General features: G+C 40.7%; 1 protein-coding gene across 1 annotated transcript in view; it reads right to left on the bottom strand.

The window, feature by feature from the left end:
• ACKR2 (atypical chemokine receptor 2) overlaps positions 1-13,203 on the bottom strand; it is a 64,191-nt gene that overhangs the window by 38,013 nt on the left and 12,975 nt on the right. Inside the window, exon 3 of the mRNA XM_063703728.1 lies at positions 11,221-11,301. The gene's annotated coding sequence lies outside the window, so the exon portion shown is untranslated. The remainder of the gene's footprint in view (positions 1-11,220; positions 11,302-13,203) is intronic.

Raw genomic sequence — 13,203 nt, 5'->3', positions numbered from 1 at the left:
GGTTGGAGTTCCTTTCCTCATGCAGACAGGAGCATCCATACAATGTCTATCTAGCCTAAGGGGATATAGAATGCACCTGATTTTGAGGGGTCTGGGAAGAGAGGGATAAAGAGAGGCCACACAGTCCAACCAACAGCCCAGCAGATTCAGTTTCTGATGCTTGCCTGAAGCAACAAAGACTTTCTGAAAATAAAAAAAGAAGAAAAGAAAAAAGGCAGAACTTACACCTCATCACCAGGAGACAAAGGCAGGGAGGGGGACTTGAAAGAAACACATTACAGGATTTCACCAGCGGGGAGCTTCTTGTGTCCTGCACTACACCTCTTCTCCTCTCAGAGTCACTATTGCTCCATATCTTGTTTTCAATATGCCAAATTTGGGGGAGGGGACAGACAAAATTTTAAAACAAGATTTTGCCACTTTTAGGGGTTGCATTACAGAATGAAGGAAGAGGAAAGAAGTGTTTATCAATCAAAGGCTGGGCGTGGTGGCTCATGCCTGTAATTCCAGCCCTTTGGGATGCTGAGGCAGGGAGATAACTTGAGGCCAGGAGTTCAAGACCAACCCGACCAAGAGGGTGAAACCCCCATCTCTATTTAAAAAAAAAATTAAATAAATAAGAAGTGCTTATCAATCAGAGGCTAACGACCAGCATCCTCCAATTCCTTCCTTAGACATACTTCCTTTGATACAAGAATACTATCTAAGACCCCCTCTATGATTGCCACATGGTCATTGGAGGAGGAGAGGCCTTGGGACAGTTAGGCAGGAAAGAGGAAGCCTCATAACATTCAGGAAGAGAAATATGAACCCTGTTATAAGGGGTATTTGAAAGGGGGTATTGAAAACAAAAATTTGAAAACAAGTCCCAATATTTGTTTAGTAAATATTAGACATCTATGAAAGAATCACAATGTTTGTTAGTTCAGAGTTTAGGTTTTGGAATATGAGACCTGAAACTGGATTATGGGGGCTGATTTTCTTTTGAGAATAGGGTCATGTAGGATGACCTGCTGCCCCTAAACTCTTCTTGCCTCTACGCATGTACCCCGGTGCCCTTTGCAGTCAAGGTACAGCCCCTTCAAGTATTCCCATGTTCTGTTTTGTGTCTCATTTGCCTCTCAGTTGGCATGAAGACTAAAAGAGTTACGTCACATGGCAGAGGACAGAGTGCAGATGCAAGGGGTTGATGGTCAAGAGGTCCCTCTCCTAGTCCCAACTGTGCTATAGGAAGAAGGGCAAGCCCCAATCCTCTTTAGGCCACAGGGTCCCTATCTATAAAATTAGAGAGGGTACAACTCCACGGCCCTATCGGAAAAGTGATAGGATGAGTGACCCGAGGGAGCTAGAATATGGGGGAAAGGTGACAAGAATGAGCAGCAGAGCCAAGAGCTCATGGCCTGATCTCCTGGTAGGAACATTAGGGAAAGTGACCCACCCTGGGCCAACCAGAATTGCCCCTCATTCCTGGCCTACCACTCCCATTTTCTCCCCTCACCTCTTTGGGAAGAGAATTTCTGATGAGTCAGAGATGGTTTACCTTTGTCTGTAGCTCAATAGGGGCTATTGCCTGGAACAGAGTAATGTGGATAATTCATTTGCATCTAGTGAGCTAATATTGTTTGGAAGCTGACACACCTATGTGGACTTATGAACAGCAATTTTCCTGTGCCATGCCTCTACCAAAGTCCAGGTTTGCCACCTTCTGGTATTTTTGCATTGATGAAATGTGTATCTTACACATTCCAACCTCTGTGGCCTTTTACTCACCCTCATTTTCTTCTCCCCTTCTCTCCATCCAAAGATCACCCATTCTTTCACCCTGTTCAAGTCCACTCTATACCAGGACACCTGCTCTGTTCCTTTTCTAACTCTTTAATTCCTTCCAATTTCAGATGGCTTGATGCTTCCCTCTCCCAGGAGTGTTTTGCCCTAAACTGACTGTCAATAAATGTGACCATGATGATCACAATAAAGATATCACTCATTTAGTCCACTAATATATACAACTATGGGCCTGCTCTTATATTATCCTCCTATTTCATTTAATGTGTGCTACCATAATTGCAGGTATTGTACTTCACATTATGATTCTATTTTCAGAGGTTACTAGAGAAAAGAGTTTGCAGTCTGTCTTGATAACCTTCTTCATCACACTGTATTCTTGAAAAGAATCCCGATTAGCCCCCCAAATCATCAGTCTTTGTCCTGAATTAGACAGAATAAAGTGTCTAACTGGCATGTGAGATGAATTCGCCTCTCCAAATCTCCATATCTCCAAATCTCATCCTCAGACCTTCCCAGAACATTCACAGACAGGTAGGCACTAGGAGAATAATAAGTCTCAGAAAACATTCCTTTTGGTTCCCCTTAAAACAAGATGTTGCCACTTTTAGGGGCTGCATTGTGGAAGGAAGGAAGGGAGAAGAAAGAAGTGACCTTCTCACAGTCACTTGATCTGACTTTCCTTATCTGAAATCAAAATATAATGCAAGCTGGCCAGGCGCGGTGGCTCACGCCTGTAATCCTAACACTTTGGGAGGCCAAGGCAGGTGGATCACCTGAGGTCAGGAGTTCAAGGCTAGCCTGACCAACATAGTGAAACCCCATCTCTACTAAAAAATACAAAAATCAGCTGGGCGTGGTGGCAGGCATCTGTAATCCCAGCTACTTGGGAGGCTGAGGCAGGAGAATCACTTGAACCCTGGAGGCAGAGGTTGCAGTGAGCAGAGATTGCACCACTGCACTCCAGCCTGGGTGACAGAGCAAGACTCTGTCTCAGAAAAGAAAAGAAAAGAAAAGAAAAGAAAAGAAAAAAAAAATATATATATATATATATATAATGCAAGCATCCTTTGACATATCCTCCTGGGATTAGAATTTATGACTACAGCTCTTTCCTTTCCCTGTTGACTTTACACATGATTTTGCAGGCTTATGGTTTATTTTATGGAGAAGACTGAAGGGTGTGTGGTAGCTAAAGGGCAATTCATTTTTCCTGCTCTGCCCAAAGTTAGCAAACAACCATCAACAAGTCCTAAATGGGAGTGTGGGGGCGTCTCCCTGTGGGTGAGAGTGTCCACGCACAGGCTGGATGATGACTAGAAATCAGAAACCCTGAGGGCTGTTCCAGCCTCACAATTCCACAAGCCTCTTTCCCACGCATGGGGAGAGAGACAAAGTGAACAAGTGCAATCCCCTAGTGCCTTCATCTTGGCACTTGGTCAAATCTTGTCTTAAAGGTTTCCTACATTGGTATCTCGTAGATCTCTTAACTAAAATGTAGGTTCCCCAGAGGCAGAGTGCACTGCCTTGCTTCGCCTTATCCATAATCCATTGTAGGTAGTTTATGGCTCTGGATTGACAAAGTGCTCAATAACCAGCAGATTCTTTCAGCCTTTCGATGATATGCTTTAAAGTTACCACTAGAAGTAAGGTTTCAGTGATATGGAGATACAGTTACAACATGGTTCTGCACAAAGAAACCCATAACATCAGAATTTAGAAAGATTGAATTGGAATAAAAGTTATAATACAGTTATAGGTGTTGGCAGAATTATAGAAATTCAAATGAAGAAACTACATTTTACTTAGGGAGATGGATTAAGAAATATTTGACACAAGAAATCCTTTGGACCTGTGACTCAGAGAATGAATAATGTTTAACCAGGTGAAAAGTGAATACCTAAAACTGATATAAGTAAGACACTCCACCCAACAACTGCAAATACATGTTCTTCTCAGGTGCACATACAGCATTCTCCAGGACAGAGAATATGTTAGGCCATATAACAAGTCTCAATGCATTCAGAAGAACTGAAACCATATATAATATCTTCTCCAACCATAATGGAATTAAACTCAATCAATAACAGAAGGAAAACTTTGGGGAATTCAAAACCATGTGGAAATTAAACAACACACTCCTAAATAACCAATGGGTCAAAGAAGAAATCACAAGGGAGATTAGAAAATACTTTGAGATGAATGAAAACAAAAATAAAATGTACCAAACTTATGGGACATAGTAAAAGCAATGCTTAGAGAGAAATGTGAATACAGATATTTTTAAGAAGAGACCCCAATTCAGTAAACTAACTTTTTGCCTATGATTCTGGAAAAAGAAGGGCAAACTAAACTGAAAGCAAGCAAAAATAAAGACAAAATAAATATTGGAGTACAAATGAATGAAAGAATATGAATACAATAGAGAAAATCAACAAAACCAAAGGTTGTTCTTGGAAAACATCAGCAAAACTGACAAACTTTTAACTAATTGACTAAGAAAAAAGGGAGAAGACTCTAATTGCTAAAATCAGAAATAAAAGAGAGAGAATCACTATAGAAAAAAAGATTATAAGAAAATACTATGAACATCTGTATGCCAATAAATTAGATAATTCATATGAACAAATTTCTAGAAAGACATAAACTACCAAAACTCTCTCAAGAGGAAAAAGAAAATCTGAATAGACCTATAACAAAGAAAGGAATTTCATTAGTAATCAAAAAATGTCCCACAAAGAAAAGCCCAGAACCAGATGACTTCACTGGTAAATTCTACCAAATGTTTAAAGAATTACCACTAATCCTCTCAAACTCTTTCAAAAAACAGAAGGGGAAGAAACATTTCCCAACTCATTCTATGAGTCCAGTAGTACTCTGATACAAAAACCCAACAAAGACATCACAAGAAAAGAACACTACACACCAATATCCCTTCTGGACCATATATAGATTCTCAGACACACATAACTCCCTAAACAACATACTAACAACCCAAATCCAACTACAGATATAACGGGTTATACACCATGAATAGTTAAGCTATTTGCCAGGCATGCAAGGTTAAACCGTTCAACATCCGAAACTCAAACAATGTAAGACAACATATGAAAAGAATAAAGGACAAAAACCACATGATCACCTTAACAGATGCAGAAAGAACATTTGGTAATCTTCACCACCTTTCCTGATTGAAAAAAAAAAAATTCAATAAACTAGGGAACATCCTCAACCTGATTAATGGTATCTACAAAAAAAAAAAAAAAAACAAAAAAAAACAAAAAACCCAGAGCTAACATCACACTTAATGGTAAAAGACTGAAATTTTCCCCCTCCCTACCTCAGATCACAAACAAAACAAAGATGCCCGCTTTCACCACTTTTATTTGACATTGTACTGGCATTTCTAGTCAGAGCAGTTGTGCAAGAAAAATAAATAAAAAGCATTTGCTCTGGAAAGGAAGCAGTGAAATTTCCTCTATTGGCAGATTACATGATTTTGTATATAGAAAATCCTAAGAAATACACACACACACACACGCACACACACACACACACACCAGAGCTAACAAGTTATCTCAGCAACATTCAGGATACAAGATCAATATACAAAAAGCAACTGTATTTCTATATACTAAAAAGAAATTAAGAAAACTATTATATCTACGATAACATCAGAAAAAATAAGATACCTAGGAATAAATTTAACAAATGAAGTGCAAGGCCTATACACTAAAAACTGTAAAACATCATGGAAAGAAATTAAAGTAGACCTAAGTAAGTGGAATTACATTTCGTGTTCACGGATTGGAAGACTAAAGGTTGTTAAGAGGGATGTACTCCCTTCATTGATCTACAGATTCAACACAATCCCAATCAAAGTTGCAAGTGCATTTTTTACAGAAACAGACATGCTTATTATAAAATTTGCATGGAAATGCAAGGAACCCAGAATAGCCAAAACAACTTTGAAAAAGGACAAAGTTGGACTCACACTTCTTTTTTCAAAACTTACTACAAAGTCACAGTAATCAAGACTGTGTAGTACTGATATCAGAATAGTCATATAGGTCAATCGAATAGAATGAGAGTCCATAAATAAACCCAGGTATCCATGGCCAATTGATTTTCCACTTCACATCCATTGGGATGGCTATAATTCAAAAAGAGAAACATGGAGAAATTGGAACCCTCATACATTGCTGCTGTGAATGTAAAATGGCACAGCCACATTGCAAAACAATTTTGGTAATTCCTTAAGAACTTAAACATATGGTCCGGTATATGCCCAAGAAAATTGAAATCATATGTCCCTAGGAAAACACATATACACAAATGTTCCCAACATTATTCATGATGGCCCAAAATTGGAAACAACCCAAATGTCTACCAATGGATGAATGGATAAGCAAAGTGTGGTATATCCATGCAGTGAAATATTATTCAGCCATTTAAAAGGAATAAAGTATCGATACATGCTATGACATGGATGAACCTTGAAAACATTATACAATGTAAAAGAAATCTGATACAAAAGTCCATATATTGTACGATTCCATTTATATGAAATGTCCAGAATAGGCAAATACCCAAAATAGATTCATGGGGCAGGGGGAAGGTGTGGAGATGGAAGTGACAGCTAATGTGTGTCACTCATGTTTGGCATGATGAAAAATGTTCTGATTTTAGACAGTGTGATGAGTGTGCAACTTTGTGGTTATATTAAATTGCATAATTTAAGAGGCCGAATTTTATGTATATAGTCAGCCCTCTGTATTCATATGGGTTCCAAATCCACGGATTCAACCAACAAAGGGCTGAAAATGTTTTTTAAAAAAATTTAAAAATAACAATACAGCAATAAAAAAATACAAATTTTTAAAAATACAGTATAACAACTATTTACATAGCATTTACATTATATTAGGTATTATACGTTGAGTATCCCTTATTCAAAATGCTTGGCACCAGAAGTGTTTTGGATTTCGGAATTTCCTGGATTTTGAAATATTTCAAAATATAAATAATGAGATATCTATGGGATGAGACCCAAGTTTAAACACATTTATTTATGTTTCATATACACCTCATACACATAGTCTGAAGTTAACTTCATATACTAATTTTGTGCATGAAACAAAGTTTTGACTGGGTTTTGACTGCAACCTATCACATGAGGTCAGATGTGAAACCAATCCCCTGTGGATACGAAGGGACGACTGTGATTGTCTCAGTGTTCTAAAACTCAGATCTAAGTTATGGAATCAGAATCACAGTGTGATATACTTAGTGTAGAACAAACTGGGACTAATTACCTTTATTTGATTGCTTGCTGCAATAATGTTAAGGGAGAAAAGCAGAGCACAAAAGTCAATAGATTTTATTAATTCATTCCGCAAAAATGTATAGGTTTCTTGCCATCCTATGTAACTGTGTTAGTTCCCTCAGGGCATACAAAGCTGAATGGTGCTTAGCTCCCCTCTTATGGTCTTAGAAGTTGATTGCATGGCTTAGAAGAGCACACAGTGCAGAGAGCCCAAAGAGGGTAAGTTCTGCTTGCTTACTGAGTATTGGACATGTCAGGGCAAGCCACCAAACTTCCAGTTCTGAACATCCCAGACAAGTCTGTCTAGGAAGAGAATGACTGGAGACACGAAGGCTGACAGGCTACACAGGAGAGAGACACTTGAATAAATTAAAGAATGAAGGTCACACCCTGATCTCCCAGACAGGAGAGAAAGCAGTTGAGCATCCTTTTGTCTGGAGCCCCTGATTGAGGAGAGGGAGATATTGAGACAGATTACTCTGACTCCTGACCAAGCTCAGTACAAATTCCCCTAGGCAAGGTGGCAGGGGAGGGGATGCTGTAAGAAACAATAGGAAAAACTCAAACGCAAAAGTCACTCCATGCTAGGCTTTATCGGAGATGAAGAAAACAAGAGGAAGGGATAACTTTTTAAAAGTGAAACCTGGATAGGAGAAGACTGTCCCACCACTTCAGCAAAGTGAAGACAGGAGGCACAGCCTAGACCATGTGGGGCCTGGTGGAATAATGGGGCTTAGCCTAGAACCAAGTGAAAGGAAGGGGACAGCATCATGCAAAAACAAACACTGGAGTGAGCGTAATGATTGACTCACATCAAAAGAACAGTGTTGTGGTGGACACACAGCCAAGACTACAGAGAGGGGAAGAGACACAAGCCTGAGATCTGGTGGATACAACAAAAAGATCCCAGCTTTCATGATTGGGGAAGGGGGGCAGATTGGAATAACAATTATTCTGTTACTGGTTTTATTCTTTTTTTTTTTTTTTTTTTTTTGAGATGGAGTCTTGCTCTGTCACCCAGGCTGCAGTGCAGTGGTGCAATCCTGCCTCCACCTCCCAAGTAGCTGGGCTGGGATTACAGGCGTGCACCACCACGCCTGGGTAATTTTTGCATTTCAGTAGAGACAGGGTTTCACCATGTTGGCAAGGCTGGTCTCGAACTCCTGACCTCAAGTAGTCCACCTGCCTTGGCCTCCCAAAGTGCTGGGATTGCAGGTGTGAGCCACCGCACCCAGCCTGTTTTTATTTTTAACTGTGCCTGTTGTATTCTTCCCTTTCTGAGTTAGTGGGCCCCGGGAAGTTGAGGCTACACAGAATACAAAGCAAAATGCTAGAAGTGACTCAAGAAAATACAAGTACTAGGAAAAGGGAGTGTGTTTCAAAAGAGGGACAGAGAGCTTTAATTTAGAGACCGGGAAAAGATTCTATTCAGGTAGTGACATGTGAACTTGAAAGGATGTGAAAGGTTTTAAAAATTGTTTTGTGATTATAGCAACAATATAAATTTAGTTTCATAAATATATTTTTTAAAACGGAAATAAAAATCATGAAGTATTCTACTGTTCAGATAAAGCCACCATTACCATTTGAGGAGTATATTTTTCCATATTTTATTTATTTATTTATATCTGTCTCTATCTATCTATAAATACCTAGAAGTCTATGCATATAAATAAATATAGATGTAAACCTAAGTTGTATGTGTTTGTAAATATATACATATATGTATTTCAAAACAAAAGTTTTGATTGATAAAGATTCTGACAGGGGAAAGAGAAGATTGAAAAGTATATCCTGGCTGGGCGTGGTGGCTCACGCCTGTAATCCCAGCACTTTGGGAGGCCGAGGCGGGCGGATCACGAGGTCAGAAGATCGAGACCATCCTGGCTAACACAGTGAAACCCCGTCTCTACTAAAAATACAAAATATTAGCCGGGCGTGGTAGCGGGCCCCTGTAGTCCCAGCTACTCGGGAGGCTGAGGCAGGAGAATGGTGTGAACCTGGGAGGCGGAGTTTGCAGTGAGCCGAGATAGCGCCACTGCACTCCAGCCTGGGCGACAGAACGAGACTCTCTCTAAAAAAAAAACAAAAACAAAAACAAAAAAACATATGTATATATTCTATAAGAGAGAGAACAATCTGAGCATAGGCAGCAAAAAGAAAAGATAGAGAGGCAAGAGAGTGTTCCAGAAAGGGCATGAGCTAAACAGTACTGGGTTCAAATTCTACCTCTGCCTCTATGGAAACCCAAGCAAGTTACCTAACCACACGGAACCTCAGTTTCCTCCTGTATAAAATGGGGGTAATAATACACACTTGTACAGTTGTTTAAATGATCAGAGACACTTTCCTATGTCAAGTGTGTAGGTCAAGTGTGCAGCAGTGCACGTAGGAAATGGAAGTGAGCTAAACAGGACTCCTATGTGCATGTGCTGTTGGCGTATTGCAGACTGAGCAGCTGTATGTGGTTTTTCTTGCTTCTAGTGGAACACGTATGTAAGGAAAAGGGATGCCAGGGACAACTCACTCACTATAGCCTGTGGATCACAAGCATTCTGAATTAACGGTAAAAGCAAATTAGCCAGAAATTGTAACAGGTCTTTTAAAACTATTGATGAGGCCAGGCATGGTGGCTCACGCCTGTAATCCTAGCACCAGCACTTTGGGGTGCCGAGGCGGGTGGATCACGAGGTCAGGCGTTCGAGACTAGCCTGGCAAACATAGTGAAACCTCGTCTCTACTAAAAATTTAAAAAATTACCCGGGCATGGTGGCAGGCACCTGTAATCCCAGCTACTCGGGAGGCTGAGTCAGGAGAATCACTTGAACCTGGGAGGCGGACATGGCAGTGAGCCGAGATCGCACCGCTGCACTTTAGCCCAGGCAACAGTGTGAGACTCCATCTCAAAGAAAAAAAAAAAAAAACTATTGATGAACTGTCCTTAAGCAATAACCCACCCAATTCCTAGAGAACTCACAAGCTGCACCTTAGCCCAGTCCCACTGCCTTGTGATTTCCTTCTGATCAGCTATATTGTACTAGGCAACAGGCCAAGGTTACTAGCTTTTTTTCTTTTTTTTTTTTTTTTACTGTTATTTTAGTGCTCATAATCTTTGAAAATCTCTTCTGGCCCTCAGAAAGCAGGGTAACACAAGGACATTGGTGGCTAACATTTGACTGTTGGGTTGGGCAGATTATATTTCTTTCTTTCTTTGTTTTTTTTTTTTTTGAGACAGAGTCTTGCTCTGTTGCCCAGGCTGGAGTGCAGTGGCGTGATCTGGGCTCACTGCAAGCTCTGCCTCCCAGGTTCATGCCATTCTCCTGCCTCAGCCTCCAGAATAGCTGGGACTACAGGCGCCCACCACCACACCTGGCTAATTTTTTGTATTTTTAGTAGAGATGGGGTTTCACCATGTTAGCCAGGATGGTCTCGATCTCCTGACCTCGTGATCCATCCGCCTCAGCCTCCCAAAGCAGATTATATTTCTTTTCTGGTTTTCCCTGAAACAGGGTAGGCAGGTTCCTGTCCCTGAGCAAAAACATCAACATACGGAGAGTCACTCAGGAAACCAATTTGGGTGAAGTATCTGTTTGCATAACCCATTTTTCTTCCAGAGCTATAAAAGTAATTATTCATCCATCTCTGACAAAGGAGACAATTATCCTGTTCTTACTGTGATTTGGATCTAATTTAGATGTCAACTACATTTATGAGTCCTCAATTTATTATGCAATCAAGATAAACAGATGGTGTCTCATAATCAGTATGAGGGCAGAATGACTTCGAGAGCTTGGAGATGAGCCAATAAAAACCTGTTTGCAGCGCCATTGAGTGTGGCAGTGCCTCCCAGAAGAGGTACCTCATTCTCACAGAATTAGCAGACCATAAAAACAGCCCTAATATTTGGGAGAGACAAAGTGAGGGAAATCAGAGAGGCAGTCAATATTCAAGGAAGTGCAGGAGGAGAAAGGGGGGCTCTGAAAGGAAGACTGTGTAAATGGTGGGTGAGCAGGAGGGCTAAAAAGCCAGAAGGGCCTGCAGCCCCTGCCTAGCTACTGCAGCCCCAATAGCTGAAAATGCAGCCAGCATCACTGAACTCAGCTGCTTACCTCAACTTTGCAGAGAGGCAGCCTTGAGTAATTCAATCAGTACTGACTGGAGGGCTCCTGTGTGCAGGTCACCAACAGGCTCTGTGGGCAATACAAAGAAGGACACAATAGAGGTTCTGCCGCCAGGGGGGTTGTAACCCAATGTACATGCATAATCATGGAACTCAATATCATACCGTGTGCCAGGAAACAGTGAGGGAGCCCAGCTCTTTTCTACTGGAAAGAGCTGTTTGCCTGTGGTAAACAGAAAGCTCTTAGTTCCAGTGATCAATGTTGTTTTGTGTAATCTAGTCCCATACTTATGCAAATATAGATTATAAAAACAAATCAATCTTTTTAGTTACATAGAATTACATAAAATTATGAGTTTCTAACTTTAAAAATCAGGATATAACCCACATAAAACTGAATATTATAAAGACCAAAGTCTTCCTACTCATTCTCTACTAAAAGACATATTTAATAACAAAATATATGCAAGATAAAGTTATATAGACTTTTAAGAGGAGATGGTTGTGTTGTTAATCTCAAATCCAAAAGTCTTCAGAACAAGTAAAAGAGGCAGGAGAGCTTCGGCTTAGTCAGGAAAATTCTGTGCCCACCATCCCACCTGCCCCCCATTTCCCCCACAAACACCCCAGCAAAGAACTAACAGAAAGAACAAAAAGGAATTTGAGGAGCTGCAAAGAATCCAAGATCCATTTTTTAGTGACAACCTGACAGCATTTTGTTTGAAAATGTTGTCAGTAAAAACAATCTATGGGCCAGGTATGGTGGCTCACATCTGTAATCCCAACACTTTAGGAGGCCGAGCCGGGCAGATCACCTGAGGTCAGGAGTTCAAGACCAGTCTGATCAACATGGCGAAACCTTGTCTCTACTAAAAATACAAAAATTAGCTGGGTGTGGTGGCACTTGCCTGTAATCACAGCTACTCTGGAGGCAGAGACAGGAGAATTGCTTGAACCCGAGAGATGGAGGTTGCAGTGAGCCGAGATCGCGCCACTGCACTCTAGCCTGGGTGACAGAGTGAGACTCCGTCTCAAAAAAATTATGCCAATGTCTTTCCTTATTTGATCTGTTTAAGTACTTTCCTGTGTAAATGATCCTCTCAACATTACTGCTTGTAGGAAGCAGCCAATTCCGGGCCAGTTTGCTCAGAACACATCACTATGAAAGTGAAAACTCAGTCTCATGTCTGCTGTAGCTCTTCCCCTAGATCTTCATAGAGCTGACCCCTGGTCATTCAGTTCTCTGCTCAGATGTCACTGGCTGGATGTGAAGAAAGGAGGAAGTGGCATCAGGGATTGACCCAGGTTTCATGTTTGGTGAATGGGATGGACAGTTGTTCCATCAAACACGTCAGGGAATTTAGGAGAAAGTGCAGGCTTGTGCGGAGAGAGATGTAGAGAGCAGAGAAGAGGGGAGGAGAGAGATGGTTAACATGGCTCATTTATGGACACGTGGAGTCTGTGGAATACCGAAGTGAAGACGTCCAACACACAGTTGAATAGATAGCTCTGGAACACAGGCAAGAAGTGTGGCAGACAGAGGAGAGAAAAGAACATCAGCATACAGATGAGAATAAAAAACCATAAAAGTACATGAGATTACTCTAAGAGAAGGGCAGAGAGTAAGAAGGAAAGAGAGCACAGAACCCTAGAGCACACCAATATTTAAGGGACAGAGGAAATAAATTCAGTCACTGTAACTAAGAAAGAATGACCAGACTGGAAGGAGAATGAGAAGAAGAGTGTCAATGGAAGATTCATAATGTCAAACATGATAGAAGAGTCAAGTAAGATATGGGCTGAGAAACTGAAATATGTCCATTGAATTATGTCCTTTACTATTGTTGTTTCAGTAGCGTGACAAGAATGGAAACCAGTGGGTTGAGAGAGCTGGGTTGGGGGGAAGATATGGGATGATATGTACACTTTTTTCTCCTAAACTGAGGAGAAAGAAAAGAGAGCAATAGCTGGA

This window comes from Gorilla gorilla, chromosome 2, assembly GCF_029281585.2.
Source record: "Gorilla gorilla gorilla isolate KB3781 chromosome 2, NHGRI_mGorGor1-v2.1_pri, whole genome shotgun sequence".
NCBI classification, from domain to species: Eukaryota; Metazoa; Chordata; class Mammalia; order Primates; family Hominidae; genus Gorilla; species Gorilla gorilla.
The sequence above is the reverse complement of the archived record's forward strand: the minus strand, read 5'-3'. Positions and strand labels throughout refer to the sequence as shown.